Source organism: Macaca fascicularis, chromosome 8 (assembly GCF_037993035.2).
Source record: "Macaca fascicularis isolate 582-1 chromosome 8, T2T-MFA8v1.1".
Taxonomy (NCBI): domain Eukaryota; kingdom Metazoa; phylum Chordata; class Mammalia; order Primates; family Cercopithecidae; genus Macaca; species Macaca fascicularis.
In genome coordinates, this window is record NC_088382.1 from 150,688,258 (window position 1) to 150,710,202 (window position 21,945).

A 21,945-nucleotide genomic window follows, 5' to 3' on the forward strand; every position below is an offset into this window, starting at 1 on the left:
CTCCACACTGAGACTGCTTGCTCTCATCCCCTTCACCCTCCCGCCCTGCCTTCCCTGACACCAAGGCTCTCCCCAGCTCTGGCCCCAGCTGGCACGTGAGGCTGCCTCAGCCCCGGGAAAGGGCGTGGTGGTAATGGTGTAACAAACTGTGTGTCTCTGTCCTGATCATAAGAGATTCAGAAAGATTAGAGTCAGAGCAGGCCTCTTCCTGGGCCCAGTAAGGGGGCCCCCTTACTCTGACATCTGGGCGTGTACTGTCTGTCCCCTCCTTCCCACGAGGCTGTGACCTTGGCAAGGGTCGTGTTGTACTGGGGCAGTGGCTTTGTGCAGAGAACTCCTGGCCTTCCCCGGCCATCTGCTTGTGGCTTGGATTACAAAGTACCATTATTTATTCTTTGTCTGGCTTCTTCCTGCCTGCCTGCCTTCCCCCGTGGATTAGGGTATGTGTGTGTGTGTGTGTGTGTGTGTGTGTGTGTGTGTGTGTGTGCGCGCGCGCGCGCGCGCGCGCACACATATGCTTTACCTTGAGAATAAAATTGATTCAGCCTTCTGCAAACTTCCCAAGTGACTTCCTGCATCAAGTTGAGAAATGGAGCTGGGCCGGGTGCCGACTGATCCCAGCTCCCTGACGGGATCCCTGCTCCCCCGAAGCCTGAGGGTCCAGGCTGGACAACACTGAACCCCAAAGCCTTCATCTGGTCATGAACCCCCAGCTCCTGCCTGCAGCCCCAGCGGGTTAGGCCAGGCAGGGAGGGGCAGGACACATGCCAGCTGGGGAGGCCCATTAGCAGGGTGCAGGTGCCAGGTGGGCACTCGGCCCCCTTGAAAAGCCTTAGTGCATGGAGACTGAGCTGACGTGCAGCTTCTGCAGGGCACTCCGAGCTGGCATGCATGTTGGCGGCAGTGTAGCCCATCTGGGAGAGAGTGGGTGGGGTACAGGCCAGGCAGGTGGGGGACTGGGATCCCCAGAGAGGACTCAGATGTGGGGGCTCCCACAGGAACACAATCCAGGGCCTTTTGTTTCAACTCCTCTGAGCTACTGCGTGCCGGGGACACAGAGGTGGATGGGGGCTGTCCCTGTCCTCAAGAGTCCACCCTCAAGTGTAGCCACTGATAAATGACGGGCCACTCCCCACACAGCCATTCTGTGCTGTGTTCGGTGCTTTCCCTGCGCTGGAATCCTGCAAGGCGGAGACTCTGTCCACTTTTGCATGAGGAAACATGTTTCACAGAACTTGACTATTTTGCCCAGGGTCATATTCATGATAAGGGTTCTAGTATTGATTGTGTAACAAACTCAGCCACTTAAAGCATTTCATAAATCATTTTGTTTTCTTCCCAAACCTGCAGATTGGGTAGGATTTGGCGAGGACAGTGTGGCTGTGCTCTGTGGCATCTGCTGGGGCAGCTCCATGAGCCGAGGTAGCCGCCTCGGAGTGGGGCCGCACCCTTGGTCCGCTGGCTGGAGCCGGCTGTGTGCTGGGAGCTCTCTGTGGGCTGGAGGCGCCTTCCCGGGTTTCCTCACACTGCAGCAGCTGAATTCTAAGAGCAAGTAGCCTAGAGACAGGAACTGTCCTTCTCTCCAAGCCCAGGTCCAGAAGTACATCACTGCTGCCATATCTTGTTGGCCGAGCAGACACAGGGCCTGCCTCTCAATGAAAGGATACTAAAGAATGTGTATCTACCATAGCGACAGAGCCAGGACTTGAACCTAGATCTTCAGGATGCCTCCAAGCCCTCCTGCACTGGGTCTTCGGGAAGACACGTGGGCTCATGCTGGGAAACGTGTGCCTCGGCCTGACGTGTCCAGCTGTCTGGGCCATCACACAGACCTTTGTGTAAACGAAGGGAAGTCCATATTTGGGAAGCAGGTGTCTGCGAGGCCAGGACCGCCGGGGTCTGCTGGCTGCAGAGGTCTGACGTGTCTCCTTCCTTCCGGGAGCTGTGTATCCCTGCCCCATCCAGATGGTTCCCAGGGACCCCATGCTGCTGCCTGACTGTCCCCCGGCACAGACTAATGGTCTGGGATGGGTAGCTGCCTGAGAGGGGCCCCTGACTTCCTTCCCTGGGACTTTTACACAAGGCTTGGGAGCTGTCAGGGGCCACACTTACTACCCGTGGAGAAAGGTCACCCGCAGGAGAGAGGAAGGAGGCCATGAAGTGGAGAGGAGCACACAGGAGAGCCAGACGGGAGTCCCACAGCTCTCCCAGCCCTAGTTCCAGCATCCTCCAGGCCAGCTGCATGGCAGGCCTTGGGTCCTCCCACCGCATAGCCCTTTGTGGGTTTCTGTCGCTGGCCACTGAGAAAGGCCGGGCTGAGGAGCCTGGCCCCAGCAGCCTGGAGTCCTGACCTTCTGGGACTGCCCATGGAGATGGCACTGGCCTCTTCACAGGCCTTCCTGCTGCATCAGGCCTGTTTCCACCGCACTGCCTCAGAGAAAGTTCGAGATGCACACCCAACCCCGTGGCTCCCCTGTGTTCAGACCACCAGCGGCTCCCGTGATCTGGCCCCTGCCGGCCTCACCACCCTCCTTGCTCCTTCTTGGCCAGCATCTTGGAGCTCTGCTGGGGGCCTGTGGGCAGAGGGGCACTGGCTCTAACGCCACCTGGAATTCAGCCCGGCCTTCGCCCCGGGGAGGGTCGACTGTGCCCCCTGCTGGCCGGCACTAGTTACTGCGGGAGGGGCTCCAGGGCCCAGCAGGGATGCCTCCAGGGTCCCCATTGCACAGAAGCAGCAGGCCCTCGAGCTTGCCAGGCCACTGGGCTGGAAAGGAGCAGAGCCAGGATTTGGAATTGGGACCGTCTGACCAGCCGGTGTGCTTTCCAACACAGCGGGGCCTCCATTTTCACTAACCCTGGAGGCCCTCTGTCCTCTTCCTCCTGCCACACACACTTAGAAAACAGCCTTGATTCACAAACCTTGGCTAAGCATAAATTCAGGCTGAGGCTGACCCAGAGCTGCCAGAAGCTCCTGGGCGGGACGGGTATGGCCAGAGATCCATGAGGTGCTATCCTGCCCCCAGGGGTCACATTCTGGGGAACAAGTCAGTGCAAAAGTTACTCAACAAATACTTATTGAATGAATACATACATGAGCAAATAAATAAACTCACTGACCGGACAAAGCCATCAAACTTTTGGCCAATTGGCAAACTCTTACTCATCCTTCAAAACCCCTTTCCTTCCAGGAAGGAAGCATCTTTGGAAACCCTTCAAGAAGGTCACCTAGCATATTTCACATTAGGGCAGAATGTGATACATTTTATATTCGGGTACAGGGTGCTTTGGGATGCTGGGGGCAGGAGCAGACTCTTGCAGAGGTGGTATGGCAATGGGAGGGGGAGGAGGAAGGAGGACGCCTGGGGAAGGCTTCCTGGAGGAAGAGAAGGCTTTTGACATGGACCTGGAAGAATGGGGCAGTATTGGGACAGGGGAAGGTGAATGGCAGTGGCATTGTGGTGGGAACAGGTCAGTGAATTTGTCTCCCAGGGCTGCATGACCAAGCACCACAAGCTGGGCGGCTTAGAACACCAGGAGTTTATTCTCTCGTGGTTCTGGAGGCTGGAAGTCTGAAATCCAGGTGTGGGCAGGGCCATGCTCTCTCTGAAGGCTCAAGGGGAGGGTATTTCCCTGCCTCTTCCTAGTTTCTGGTGGTTGCCAACCATACATGGCCTTCCTTGGCTCTGTAGCCACCACTCCAATCTCTGCCTCCATCCTTGCCTGGCCTTCTCCTGCCTTTCTCTTTCCAAACTTCCCTCTTCTTATAAGGACCCCAGCCACTGGGTTTGGGGCCCACCCTAATCCAGCATGGCCTCTTCTTAACTGAATGATGTCTGCAAAGACCCTGTTTCCCAGTAAGGTCCCATCCACAGGCACTGGGGCTTCAGACTTGAGCATATCTTTTTGGGGCCACAATTCCATCTACAACAGTAAAGGCGTGGAAGTTGGGGAGACATTCACATTTGGGAAGCTGGTGAGTGCAGAGGCTGGAGACGTAAGTGGGGTGGTCACTGAGGGTCCCAAAGGTCCCAGGACCTGCATCCTGTGTCAGGGATGTGAGCGGGGAGGGGGTGGGGGTCAGCTAGGAGGCTGGAGAGGTCTTACAGCACTCCACGGCCCCAGGGTTGAGCCTGGATTGGGGGCAGCCTTCTTGTGAGACAGTCTCTTGCCTCATCTGCCTTAACCCCCCAGAGCTGGCGATGTTACTGGCTCCAGGTCACAGAGGGGGAACCCATGTTTACAAAGTGAAGCCGCAGCTCCAGGGGCACAGGTGTTAGTGGAGCGCTGAGATTTGAGCCCAGCTCCAGCCGTCCTCACAGTCTACAGCTGAATTAAACCCTCCTCCCAAGACTGGTTTTGTTTATTGGTTTGTTTTGGAAGAGTTTTATTGAGACAGAATTCATATACTATCCAATTCTCTCATTTAAAGTGTACAGTGATTTTTAGTATATTCACAGATTTGTGCAACCATCACCATGATCAATTTTAGAACATTTTCTTTTCTTTTTTTTTGAGATGGAGTTTCAGTCTCGTTACCAGGCTGGAGTGCAATGGTGCGATCTTGGCTCACTTCAACCTCAGCCTCCCGAGTTCAAGTGATTCTCCTGTCTCAGCCTCCCAATTAGCTGCGATTACAGGTGCCCCCTACCACATCCGGCTGATTTTCATATTTTTAGTAGAGACAGGGTTTCAGACGGGGTTTCACTGTGTTGGCAAGGCTGGTCTTGAACTCCTGACCTCAGGTGATCTGCCCGGCCTGGCCTCCCAAAGCACTGGGATTACAGGTGTGAGCCACCACACCTGGCCAGGACATTTTCATCACCTCAAAAAAAAAAAAAAAAAACAAAAAACAGCAGTCACCTCCCAATTTCCCCATCACCCTCAACCCTAAACGACCACGGATCTATTTTCTGTCACTATGACTTGCCTTCTCTGGACCACTTCATGTAAATGGAATCATGCAAAGTACGCCCTTTGTGTCTGGTTTCTTTCACTCAGCATGTTTCCAGGTCCATCCACTGGAGGCTGCATACCGTGTGCCAGTACTTCATTCCTCCCTATTGCCAGAGAGTGCTCCCTTATGTGGAGAGTCCACATTTTATTTATCTATTCATGAGTTGATGGGCATTTGGGCTGTTCCTACACTTTGGCTGTTATGAATAATGCTGCTGTGGGCATCTGTGTATATGTGTGTTGTGTTGACATGTTTTTAATTCTCTTAGGCCTATGTGTGGAATTTCTAGGTCATATGAAAACCCCACGTTTGACTAAGGAACTTGCCAGACTGTTTTCCAAAGTGGCCGTGCCGTTTCACCTTCCCACCAGCAGGCCCGAGGGTTCCGATTCCTCCATCCCCTCTGTGACACTTGTCATTGTTTTTGAGTAAGTGGCCTAGTGGGTGTGAGCAGTGTTATCGACTGAATTGTGTTCCCCAAAATTCATGTGTTGAAGCCCTAGCCCCAAAAGCGACTGTATTTGGAGACAGGGCCTTAAGGGGGTAATTAAAGGTAAATGAGGTCAGGAGGTTGGGGCCCTAATCCGAGAGAACTGGCATCCTTAGAAGAGGAGGAAGAGGTGCCAGATTTTTCTCTCTTTCTCTTATCATGTGAGGACACTATGAGAAGGCAGCTGTCTGTAGCCAGGAAGAGAGGCTGTGTGAGAAACCAACCCTGACGGGACCTTGATCTTGGGATTGCCAGACTCTAGAACAGTAAGAAAATAAATTTCTGTTGTTTAAGCCACCCTGTGGCCTAAACAGACTGAAACAAGTGGACTCTCATTTTAGTTTTGGTTGCCTTTCTCTGATGGCCAATAATGTTGAACGTCTTTTCGTGTGCGGTTGCTGTGTGTGTATCTTCTTTGAAGAAATCAATGTCTTTTTCGATCCTTTGCCCATTTTTGAATTGGATTGTTAGCCTTTTTATTTTTAGGTGGCAAGAGCTCTTCATATGTTCTGGATTCACATCCTTTCTCGGATGTATGATTTGCAAATATTCTTTCCCATTCTGTGGCTTGTCTTTTCACTTCTCAATGAGTTCTTTGAAGAGCAATAGTTTTTACTTTTAATGAAAGCCACCTATCTTATCTATTTTTCCCCTCTTGTTGCCTGTGCTTTTGATGTCATAGCTAAGAAACCATTCCTAATCCAAGGTCATGATGAATTCTATTTATTTATTTTTACTTATTATTTTTTTTAATTTTTGAGATGGAGTTTTGTTCTTGTCACCCAGGCTAGAGTGCAATGGTACGATCTCGGCTCACTGCAACCTCTGCCTCCTGGGTTCAAGTGATTCTCCTGCCCTCGCCTCCTGAGTAGCTGGGATTACAGGCATGCACCACCACACCCGGCTAATTTTATGTTTTTAGTAGAGACAGGGTTTCTCTATGTTGGTCAGGCTGGTCTTGAACTCCTGACCTCAGGTGATCCGCCTGCCTTGGCCTCCCAAAGTGTTGGGATTACAGGCATAAGCCACCACATCCGGCTACCTTTATTATTTTTTAAATCAAGAATGGGGTCTTGGCTGGGCGCGATGGCTTTTGCCTGTAATCCCAGCACTTTGGGAGGCCAAGGCCGGTGGATCACCTGAGGTCAGGAGTTGGAGAGCAGCCTGGCCAACATGGCGAAAACCTGTCTCCTCTGAAAATACAAAAATTAGCCAGGCATGGTGGCAGGTGCCTATAATCCCAGCTACTCAGGAAGCTGAGGCAGGAGAATTGCTTGAGCCCAGGAGTCAAGGGTTGCAGTGAGGCGAGATCATGCCACTGCACTACAGCCTGGGTGACAGAGTGAGACTCTGTCTCAAAACTAGAAAATTTTGAAAAAGAGAATGGGCTCTTGCTACATTGCCCAGGCTGGTCTTGAACTCCTGGGCTCAAACTATCCTCCTGCCTCTGCCTCCCTAGGTGCTAGGATATAGGCGTGAGCCACCATGCGCCGTGTCTGACCGGTGATGATTTATTTACTCCCGTATTTTCTTTTAACAATTTTATAGTTTTAGCTCTTATGTTTAGGTCTTTGATCTACTTTTAGCAAATTTTTGTATATGGTTGTTTAAAATAACCTTTCAAACTGTGCTTTTCTTCTGCTCACACCAAAACAATAATAATCAGCACAAAGACTTCTTTGACCCCAAAATATGTGAGGATTTCTGCTCCCCGGTAAGCAAGCAATCAATTCCAGCTGGGGGTCCTCTTCTTCGGTTCTGACACTACCTGGAAACAGCATCAGATCCCAAAGGTTGGGGGCTCAGTCTCCAAAACTCCCCCCTGCTCCAGACACTAGTCACAAGCCTGGGCCTCGGGAACTTCTGACGGACCAGTTTCTATTTGGGTTACTCACAACCCCCTCTTTGGGTTTGCTTAACTTGCTGGAGCTGCTCACAGAACTCAGGGAAACATTCACTTACAGTTACTGGTTTGTTATAAAGGAAACTGCAAAGGATACAGATGAAGAGACGCTCTGGCCGGGCGTGGTGGCTCCTGCCTGGAATCCCAGCATTTTGGGAGGCTGAGACGGGAGGATCACTTGAGGCCAGGAGTTTGATACCAACCTGGGCAATATCGCAATACCCCATATCTACAAAAATTAAAAAATTAGCCTGATGTGGTGATGTCCACCTGTAGTTCCAGCTACTCTGGAGGCTGAAGTGAGAGGATTGCTTGATCCCAGGAGTTCGAGGCTACAGTGAGCTGTGGTCACACCACTGCATTCCAGCCTAGACAATAGAGCCTGTCTCAAAAACAAAAACAAAAACAAAAAAAGAAAAAAGAAAAGAAAGAAAGAAAAAAGATTCCTCAAGTAAGGCATGGGGAAGAGGTGAGGGGCTTCCACACCCTCCCTGGGTGCACCACCCTCCAGGGACCTGTTCGGCCATCTGGAAGCCCTGAACCCATCCTTGTGGGTTTTTATAGAGGCTTCTTTACATAGGCATGATCAACAACCATGTAGAAATGTGACTGGACAAAAAGAACATGATCGGAACCCAGCAAGGCCTGTCTGTTCTGACCTTTCTTGGCTCCTCCGTGTAGCATTCCTTCCTCCAGAGTATGGGGCGGGACCTTTTCTGGAATGAGTGTGTGTGTGTGTGTGTGTGTGTGTGTGTGTGTGTGTTTAGACGGAGTCTCGCTCTGTTCCCCAGGCTGGCTCACTGCAAGCTCCGCCTCCTGGGTTCACACCATTCTCCTTCCTCAGCCTCCCCAGGAGCTGGGACTACAGGCGCCTGCCACCACATCCGGCTAATTTTTTTTGGTATTTTTTAGTAGAGACAGGGTTTCACTGTATTAGCCAGGATAGTCTCGATCTCCTGACCTCGTGATCCACCTGCCTTGGCCTCCCAAAGTGCTGGGATTACAGGCATGAGTTGCTGTGCCCGGCCTGTTTTTTGTTGTTGTTGTTTTTCTGAGATGGAGTCTCACTCTGTCGCCCAGGCTGGAGTATGATGGTGCGATCTTGGCTCACTGCAACCTCTGCCTCCTGGGTCAAGCAATTCTCCTGCCTCAGCCTCCTGAGTAGCTGGGAATACAGGCACCTGCCACCATGCCTGGCTACGTTTTGTATTTTAGTAGAGACAGGGTTTCAGCATATTGGCCAGGCTGCTGTCGAACTCCTGAGCTCAGGTGATCTATCTGCCTCGGCCTCCCAAAGTGCTGGGATTACAGGCATGAGCCACCGCGCCTGGCTGAATGAGCGTCTTTTGGCCCACAATCTGGTTAGAGTCCTGTCTGGGCATATAAAAGGAAAACAGAAGAAGGTCAGAGAGATTTTGCTTTCTGCAGCCTGCTCCTGAGGCCTAAAGTGCCCCAACATTATAACAAAAGATTATAGCAAGGGCTATGGGGGTTACAAGCCAGGAACCATGGAGGAAATCCCGTATATCGGTTTCACAGTGGTGTAAGGGAGCAGTGCAACTTCATCCATTTATATGTGGATATTTAGCTGTCCCAGCACCATTTGTTAAAAAGACCATTTCTCCCCACCCCCAACTGAATTGTCTTGACACCCTGTCAAAAATCAACTGACCATAATTGTGAGGGCTTATTCTAGACTTTCAATTCTATTCCATTCATCTATCTTTATGCTAGTACCACACAATCTTAATTACTGTAGCTTTGTAGTATGTTTTGAAATGAAGAAGTGTGTTGGCCGGGCGCGGTGGCTCAAGCCTGTAATCCCAGCACTTTGGGAGGCTGAGACGGGTGGATCACGAGGTCAGGAGATCGAGACCATCCTGGCTAACACGGTGAAACCCCGTCTCTACTAAGAAATACAAAAAACTAGCCGGGCGAGGTGGCGGGCGCCTGTAGTCCCAGCTACTTGGGAGGCTGAGGCTGGAGAATGGCGTGAACCCGGGAGGCGGAGCTTGCAGTGAGCTGAGATCCGGCCACTGCACTCCAGCCTGGGCTACAGAGTGAGACTCTGTCTCAAAAAAAAAAAAAAGAAAAAAGAAAAAAGAAATGAAGAAGTGTGGCTTCTCCAATTTTATTCTTTCTTCAGGATTGTTTTGGCTATTCTGGTTCCCTTGAATTTCTGTATGAACTTTAGTTTCAGCTTGTCAGTTTCTGCCAAGAAGTCAGGGGAGGTTTTGATAGATTTTGACTGCACAGAATCCATGTATCGATTTGTTGAGTATTGCCATTGTAACACTAGTAAGCCTTCTGATCCACGAATGTGGCAAGATTGGCTTTTAATGTGATTATATTTTTTGAGTAGGTAAAAGTTATCTGTTGTGCAGAGTTAAAAAGAGTACGGAAGAGTGACTTGCCCAGCTTCCCAGGTCCTCCCCAGAGGCAGCCGCTGGTGCCAGACTCCCGGTGTCTCCAGCGACAGTTTGTGCATAGGCAAGTCCCGTATGCATTCTCCGTACTGAGCCCCAGTTGTGCACCTGTGCACACAGACTGTGTGGGCGGGTGTGCATCCTTCCCCTGACCTGGGTGTGCTTCCTCTAGAGGGCTGGAACCTGAAGCTTTTATTTGAAGGACTGATCTTGGGCTACCAGATTCTGCTTTGTCTATACATGCAGAGTCAGAAGTAGTTGGGAATTCAGATCTCCCAGGGCAGCCCTCAGCCAACCACTAGCAGTGGGAGTAAGGAAAGCCCTGCTGCCACAAGCTCACCCTGCAGAGTCCCCTACAGGGTCAGGCTAAGCTCCCTCCTGAAGCTTCGGCTGAGACCACGGCCTGCTGGGCATCCTCTCCTCTCCAGAGAGGCTGGCCTCCGGAGAGGTGTGTTCAAGGGAGGGGAGGCTGGGACCGGCCCGGCCTCTTCCCCGGGCCCGCTAGGGGGCGCGCGCCCTCTCCGGGAAGTTCCCTGCTGCTGGGAAGGCGAGCCGGAGCCCGGACTTCAGAGCCGGAGCCAGGCACTGAGCTTCCTCCTGTGGACTCTGAGGCACGGGAGAGAAGGGACCTCGTGTTCGCAGTGCCCCCCTTGCACTGTCCCTGCTAGTGACAGGAAGCTCTTCTCGTGGGCCCGGCTGTGTCTCCTCCTCGCCTTCACCTGCCGCTTGGACCTGCAGTGCCCTCCCCAGCCTGATCCCCACCTGGAGCCCCTCGGTGTCCTGTCCCAGGCCACGCTGAAGGTGGGCGGGGCGCGCTGCGGGGGACCGGCTGAATGAATGAATGAGCCCACACAGGAATGGCCGTGGACACCACCAGGGGTCTTTCTGCGGGAAGTGCAGTGACACCAGTGGTCCTCCTGCGCCCCGGGAGCGCCCGGACTCAGGGCCTGAGGGGCTCAGCGCCGGCTCCTCCCATTCCCTTCCTTCCTCCTGACTTGCCCTGCTGCCTTAAGTTTGGTAATTAATGTCACTCTAAGTAAAGGAAAAACAAGCAGTCGAGTCATTGGCATGAATCGGTCGGCTCATCATTTCGTGGTGTGATGCCGTCTTAGGCGCAAGGCGTTTCACTTGTGCACTGATGCGCCACAATGACACGCGTGTAGTGCACAATTCCTACAGGCACGTGTATTTCGATCTTACCGGACAATGGGAAGGCTGCACAAATCTAAACCCGCTGTCACCTTTGGGGCTCGTGCATTCTGCCAACACCCCACAGGAGCCCGGATCTCAGACGTCCCAGGCACCTCGGCCCCACCAGAATCCTGTGCTCACGGGACACGGTGAATGCTGCATGTGGACAGGGCGGCAAGGACCCGGACACTTGGATTACGCAGGTCTCCTCTGCTCACACAACCTGACGCTGTCCCATTGGATTTCACTTACAAAACACAAGTTTAAAGATAAAATAATCTGTTTCACGATATGGATAAGTTAAAAAAGAAAAATTGTTGATCATTCCTTGATGGTGACAGCAGAACATTAAACCAACGTGGGGCTCTTTGAGTGAAGCTCTGGGTGATGCCACGTGCTCCGGGTCTGTGACACTGACCTTGTTAATGTCTGGAGGAAGAAATTAAACATGCGCCTAGATGGGAGGGGCTGGAACCTCCCGGGGTGGATCCCAGGGGAGGAATCAGGAGAGGGGTAAGATTGTGGGGGTCCCTGATGTGCAGATCCAGTGAATGCAGACGTGTTGTTGGGTGTGAGTGAAACGCAGCACAGACCTCTTTCAGAGAAGTGGTGAGTGTCTGGACTTGAAGTGGGACCCTTGCCAGCTCCGCCATTAGCAAGCTCTAAGGAGGTGACAGGTGACTTAAACTCACACCCAGCCACTCACCCATCCTTCATTCTCCAGTTCACCCACCCACCCACCCGTCTACCTCTTGACGCATCCATCCAACAAGTATTTTTTGAAGTCTACTAGGAGCCAGACACTGTGGGGACCATGTTGTAAACTAGATCTCTGCCCTAAGTCCTTTCAGTAAGATGAAGATGAGTTATTTATCAAGATCATATTTGCGGCGAGGCACAGTAGAGGAAGCTGCTGGAGGAAGTGCAGGTCCCCACAAGGGAGGGTGGGGCTGGGGCCAGAGGATCCTCTGAGCATAGTCACTCCTCTCAAGGGGCTTGAGAGATGGGTACTACTGACCCCATGTTACAGAGGGGCGAGGTGTCTGCAGCCCAGCAGCAGGGCTGTGGCGCCCAGTGATGAGTGGGGCGGGACCCAGCCAAGTCAGGTGCAGCCACTGTGGGTTCTGAGATTGTGGGCAGCAAACCGGCATAAGCAGAGTCTTGCTCAACCCTGTGAGCAGCAGGGCAGGGAAAGGGAAGGAAAGAGGCCTTCCAGGCACACAGTGCTGCTGAGCCGGCAGCAGCCACTTCTCACAACCGCCGGGGGTGTGTGCCAGCACCCCATTTTACAGGTGGGAAAATGGGGGCTCCAGGAAGTGAGGTGAGCAGCCCAGGCTCTGGAGCCCTCACACCCTCACGGTCCCCACCCCCACCTCCGTGGCTGACTCCCCCTGCACAGGGGGCACCTTCACCCTGCCTTTCTTCCTGAATATGATTGGTCACCCAGGAACGTGATAGCCATGGAGGAAATGAGAAAAGGAAAGAAAGCCCCAGCCCAGCCCTTGGCGCCAGTGGTTCCTGGGACACATCCACATCGTGGCCATGTGCGGACGCGATGTTGGTCACTGTGACTGTGAGGGAGTCACAGGGCTGCTTCTGGCCAAAAGCCCCTTCATGTCCCTGTGGCTACCCCAGCTGTGTAGTTATTTCAATGTTTTGAAATAACTGTTTTTTCTCATATTAGAAGTTATGTATAGTGTAGTTATTACAAAGCCATTTAAAAATGAGAAAAAGGAAAAAAAAGTCACCCAGAACCTCCCTGCCTCCTGGCAGCATAAGTCCTTTCCATCATACCTTCTTATTTGTCCATTTCCTTATTCATTCAGCATGTATGTATCAGGCACCTGCTGTGTGCCAGGCACTGGGGGGCTGTGCGGAACAGCGGTAGCAAAACAAACCCATACAAAGATGGAGGGACCTGGGACCTGAGGTTCCATCTACTCACCCGATTCGACAATGCGCCACAGTGCGGCTGTCTACACGGGTGGTGTCTACGCTCAACACAGTGCTCCGGGCACCTCTTCCATGTGTCTTATTTATGCTGGGGGTGAGGGAGGATGTCTCCACATTGCAAATCTCCTCTCGTCAACTCTGTGCAGGTGCAACCCCATATCCTATCAGGAGCAGACACCCAGCTGCTAGGGCAAGTCTCTGGCATGGCCACCTGTGAGCTCACAGTCCCTCTCTGGGCCCCAGTGCCCCATACTGGGGCCTTCCCATCTTTGCCTGTGCGAGGAGCACTGTTTCTCGAGCCCACCCCTGCCTCTGCAGCCCAGTGCCTTCTATAGAACACCGGGCCTGCCTCTTCTGGCAGACAGCCCCAGCTCTCTGTCCAGCCCCAGCAGGGGAGAATGTGGGCAGAGCAGCCGACTCTGTGCACAAAGCTCCCCTGGACATTGGAGGGCAGGAGTGACAGGACTGAGCCTGCCAGGCCCAGACAGGGTGAAAAGAGGTCCGGAAAGGGGGCATGAGGTTGTGCGGCAGCAGGAGGCGGGGGGGTGTGTGCTTCACAGCCCAATGGCTCCCGATCCCCAGGGCAACTTTCCAAGGGAGGCCTGCGCTCCTTCAGTTCATAGCTGCAGAGGCAGAGCTGGGATTTGAACGTGTCCCCAGCAATATGGTTCCTTCCCCCGGTCCTTCCTCAGAACTCAGTGCATTGTCTGCCTCGTTGTCTAGGAGAATGAATGAATGAATGAATGAATGAGCCATCTCTGCATCCATCTGCTTGGTAAGGCTTCTAGCTGTGTGTGCCCTTGTGTGTGCTACCTCCCTTCTCCAGGTCTGAAGTGGGTGGGCGTGGGCATAGGGAGCCTGGTTTCTGTGGCCCTGGTCACATCACATAATGGAGACATGGAGCCCACCTCAAGTGCCCGGGAGAGACCCCTCCAGAGAGCAATCCACCCACAAGACTGAAGAGATGGTGACCAACCTCCCCCAAGGCCCACACAGACACACACATACAGATATACACACAGATAGACATACACACAGACATACACAGAGACACACACAGATATACACACAGACACACACACAGATATACACACAGACACACACACAGATATACACACAGACACACACACAGATATATATACAGACACACACACAGATATACACACAGACACACACAGACACACACACAGATATACACACAGACACACACAGATATATACACAGACACACACAGATATACACACAGATACACACACAGACATACACAGAGACACACACAGATATACACACAGACACACACAGATATACACACAGACACACACAGACACACACACAGATATACACACAGATATATACACAGACACACACACAGACATACACAGAGACACACACAGATATACACACAGACACACACACAGACATACACAGAGACACACACAGATATACACACAGACACACACACAGATATACACACAGACACACACACAGATATACACACAGACACACACACAGATATATACACAGACACACACACAGATATACACACAGATATATACACAGACACACACACAGATATACACACAGACACACACACAGATATACACACAGACACACACACAGATATACACACAGACACAGACAGATATATACACAGACACACACACAGATATACACACAGACACACACACAGATATATACACAGACACACACACAGACACACACACAGATATACACACAGACACACACACAGATATATATACAGACACACACACAGATATACACACAGATACACACACAGATATACACAGAGACACACACAGATATACACACAGACACACACACAGATATACACACAGATACACACACAGATATACACACAGACACACACACAGATATACACACAGACACAGACAGATATATATACAGACACACACACAGATATACACACAGACACACACACAGATATATACACAGACACACACACAGATATACACACAGATATATACACAGACACACACACAGATATACACACAGACACACACACAGATATACACACAGACACACACAGACACACACACAGATATACACACAGACACACACACAGATATACACACAGACACACACACAGATATATATACAGACACACACACAGATATACACACAGATAGATATACACACAGACATACACAGATACACACACAGATATACACAGAGACACACACAGATATACACACAGACACACACACAGATATATATACAGACACACACACAGATATACACACAGATAGATATACACACAGACATACACAGATACACACACAGATATACACAGAGACACACACAGATATACACACAGACACACACACAGATATACACACAGACACACACACAGATATACACACAGACACAGACAGATATATACACAGACACACACACAGATATACACACAGACACACACACAGATATATACACAGACACACACACAGATATACACACAGATATATACACAGACACACAGATATACACACAGACACACACACAGATATACACACAGACACACACACAGATATATATACAGAAACACACACAGATATACACACAGATAGATATACACACAGACATACACAGATACACACACAGATATACACAGACACACACACAGATATACACACAGACACACACACAGATATACACACAGATATATACACAGACACACACACAGATATACACACAGACACACACACAGATATACACAGAGATATACACACAGACACACACACAGATATACACACAGACACACACACAGATATATATACAGACACACACACAGATATACACACAGATAGATATACACACAGACATACACAGACACACACACAGATATACACACAGACACACACACAGATATATACACAGACACACACACAGATATACACACAGATATATACACAGACACACACACAGATATACACACAGACACACACACAGACACACACAGAGATATACACACAGACACACACACAGATATACACACAGACACACACACAGATATATATACAGACACACACACAGATATACACACAGATAGATATACACACAGACATACACCGATACACACACAGATATACACAGAGACACACACAGATATACACACAGACACACTCACAGATATATACACAGACACACACACAGATATACACACAGATATACACAGAGACACACACAGATATACACACAGACACACACACAGATATACACACAGAAACACACACAGATATACACACAGATACACACACAGATATACACAGAGACACACACAGATATACACAGAGACACACACACAGATATACACAGACACACACACAGATATACACACAGACACACACAGATATACACACAGACACACACACAGACACACACAGATATACACACAGATACACAGATATACACACAGATACACACACAGATATACACAGAGACACACACAGATATACACACAGACACACACACAGATATACACACAGACACACACACAGATATACACACAGATACACACACAGATATACACAGAGACACACACAGATATACACACAGACACACACACAGATATACACAGACACACACACAGATATACACACAGACACACACAGATATACACACAGACACACAGATCTATACACAGACACACACACAGATATACACACAGATATATACACAGACACACACAGATATACACACAGATACACACACAGATATACACAGACACACACACAGATATACACACAGACACACACACAGATATACACACAGACACACACACAGATATACACACAGATACACACAGAGATATACACAGACACACACACAGATATACACACAGACACACACACAGATATACACACAGATATACACACAGACACACACACAGATATACACACAGATACACACACAGATATACACAGAGACACACACAGATATACACACAGACAAACACACAGATATACACACAGATATACACACAGACACAGACACAGATATACACACAGATACACACACAGATATACACACAGATACACACATAGATATACACAGAGACACACACAGATATACACACAGACACACACACAGACACACACAGATATACACACAGATACACAGATATACACACAGATACACACACAGATATACACAGAGACACACACAGATATACACACAGACACACACACAGATATACACACAGACACACACAGATATACACACAGATACACACACAGATATTCACAGAGACACACACAGATATACACACAGACACACACACAGATATACACACAGATATACACACAGACACACACACAGATATACACACAGAGACACACACAGATATACACAGAGACACACACAGATATACACAGAGACACACACAGATATACACACAGATACACACACAGATATACACACAGACACACACACAGATATACACACAGACACACACACAGATATACACACAGATACACACACAGATATACACAGAGACACACACAGATATAAACACAGACACACACACAGATATACACACAGACACACACACAGATATACACACAGATATACACAGAGACAAACACAGACACACACACAGATATACACAGAGACACACACAGATATACACACAGACGCACACACAGATATACACACAGACACACACACAGATATACACACAGATATACACACAGACACACACACAGATATATACACAGACACACACACAGATATACACACAGACACACACACAGACACACACACAGATATACACACAGACACACACACAGATATACACACAGACACACACACAGATATATATACAGACACACACACAGATATACACACAGATAGATATACACACAGACATACACAGATACACACACAGATATACACAGAGACACACACAGATATACACACAGACACACACACAGATATACACACAGACACACACACAGATATATATACAGACACACACACAGATATACACACAGATAGATATACACACAGACATACACAGATATACACACAGATATACACAGAGACACACACAGATATACACACAGACACACACACAGATATACACACAGATACACACACAGATATACACACAGATACACACACAGATATACACAGAGACACACACAGATATACACACAGACACACACACAGATATATACACAGACACACACACAGATATACACACAGATAGATATACACACAGACACACACACAGATATACACACAGATACACACACAGATACACACACAGAGACACACACAGATATACACACAGATATATACACAGACACACACACAGATATATACACAGACACACACACAGATATACACACAGATACACACACAGATATACACACAGATAGATATACACACAGACACACACACAGATATACACACAGATACACACACAGATATACACACAGACACACACACAGATATACACACAGACACACACACAGATATACACACAGATACACACACAGATATACACAGAGACACACACAGATATACACACAGACACACACACAGATATACACAGACACACACACAGATATACACACAGACACACACACAGATATACACACAGATATACACACAGATACACACACAGATATACACAGAGACACACACAGATATACACACAGACACACACACAGATATACACAGACACACACACAGATATACACACAGACACACACAGATATACACACAGACACACACACAGACACACACAGATATACACACAGATACACAGATATACACACAGATACACACACAGATATACACAGAGACACACAGAGATATACACACAGACACACACACAGACACACACAGATATACACACAGATACACAGATATACACACAGATAAACACACAGATATACACAGAGACACAAACAGATATATACACAGACACACACACAGATATACACACAGACACACACACAGATATACACACAGATACACACACAGATATACACAGAGACACACACAGATATACACACAGACACACACACAGATATACACACAGACACGCACACAGATATACACACAGACACACACAGATATACACACAGATACACACACAGATATTCACAGAGACACACACAGATATACACACAGACACACACACAGATATACACACAGATATACACACAGACACACACACAGATATACACACAGAGACACACACAGATATACACAGAGACACACACAGATATACACAGAGACACACACAGATATACACACAGATACACACACAGATATACAGACAGACACACACACAGATATACACACAGACACACACACAGATATACACACAGATACACACACAGATATACACAGAGACACACACAGATATACACAGACACACACACAGATATACACACAGATACACACACAGATATACACAGAGACACACACAGATATACACACAGAGACACACACAGATATACACAGAGACACACACAGATATACACACAGAGACACACACAGATATACACACAGAGACACACACAGATATACACACAGACACACACACAGATATACACACAGACACACACACAGATATACACACAGATATACACAGAGACAAACACAGACACACACACAGATATACACAGAGACACACACAGATATACACACAGACACACACACAGATATACACACAGTCACACACACAAATATACACACAGATATACACACAGACACACACACAGATACACACACAGACACACACACAGATATACACACAGACATACACACAGACACACACACAGATATATACACAGACACACACACAGATATACACACAGACACACACACAGACACACACACAGATATACACACAGACACACACACAGATATACACACAGACACACACACAGATATATATACAGACACACACACAGATATACACACGATAGATATACACACAGACATACAGAGATACACACACAGATATACACAGAGACACACACAGATATACACACAGACACACACACAGATATACACACAGACACACACACAGATATATATACAGACACACACACAGATATACACACAGATAGATATACACACAGACATACACAGATACACACACAGATATACACAGAGACACACACAGATATACACACAGACACACACACAGATATACACACAGATACACACACAGATATACACACAGATACACACACAGATATACACAGAGACACACACAGATATACACACAGACACACACAGATATATACACAGACACACACACAGATATACACACAGATAGATATACACACAGACACACACACAGATATACACACAGATACACACACAGATACACACACAGAGACACACACAGATATACACACAGATATATACACAGACACACACACAGATATATACACAGACACACACACAGATATACACACAGATACACACACAGATATACACACAGATAGATATACACACAGACACACACACAGATATACACACAGATACACACACAGATATACACACAGACACACACACAGATATACACACAGACACACACACAGATATACACACAGACACACACACAGATATACACACAGATACACACACAGATATACACAGAGACACACACAGATATACACACAGACACACACACAGATATACACAGACACACACACAGATATACACACAGACACACACAGATATACACACAGACACACACACAGACACACAGAGATATACACACAGATACACAGATATACACACAGATACACACACAGATATACACAGAGACACACACAGATATACACACAGACACACACACAGACACACACAGATATACACACAGATACACAGATATACACACAGATACACACACAGATATACACAGAGACACACACAGATATACACACAGACACACACACAGATATACACACAGACACACACACAGATATACACACAGATACACACACAGATATACACAGAGACACACACAGATATACACACAGACACACACACAGATATACACACAGACACGCACACAGATATACACACAGACACACACAGATATACACACAGATACACACACAGATATTCACAGAGACACACACAGATATACACACAGACACACACACAGACATACACACAGATATACACACAGACACACACACAGATATACACACAGAGACACACACAGATATACACAGAGACACACACAGATATACACAGAGACACACACAGATATACACACAGACACACACACAGATATACACACAGACACACACACAGATATACACAGATACACACACAGATATACACAGACACAAACACAGATATACACACAGATATACACACAGACACACACACAGATATACACACAGATACACACACAGATATACACAGAGACACACACAGATATACACACAGAGACACACACAGATATACACACAGACACACACACAGATATACACACAGACACACACACAGATATACACACAGATATACACAGAGACAAACACAGACACACACACAGATATACACAGAGACACACACAGATATACACACAGACACACACACAGATATACACACAGTCACACACAGATATACACACAGATATACACACAGACACACACACAGATATATACACAGACACACACACAGATATACACACAGACACACACACAGATATACACACAGATACACAGATATATACAGAGACACACACAGATACACACACAGACACACACACAGATATACACACAGATACACACACAGATATACACACAGACACACACAGATATACACAGAGACACACACACAGATATACACACAGACACACACCCAGATATACACACAGACACACACGCAGATATACACACAGACACACACACAGATATACACACAGATACACAGATATACACAGAGACACACACAGATATACACACAGATACACACACAGATATACACAGAGACACACACAGATATA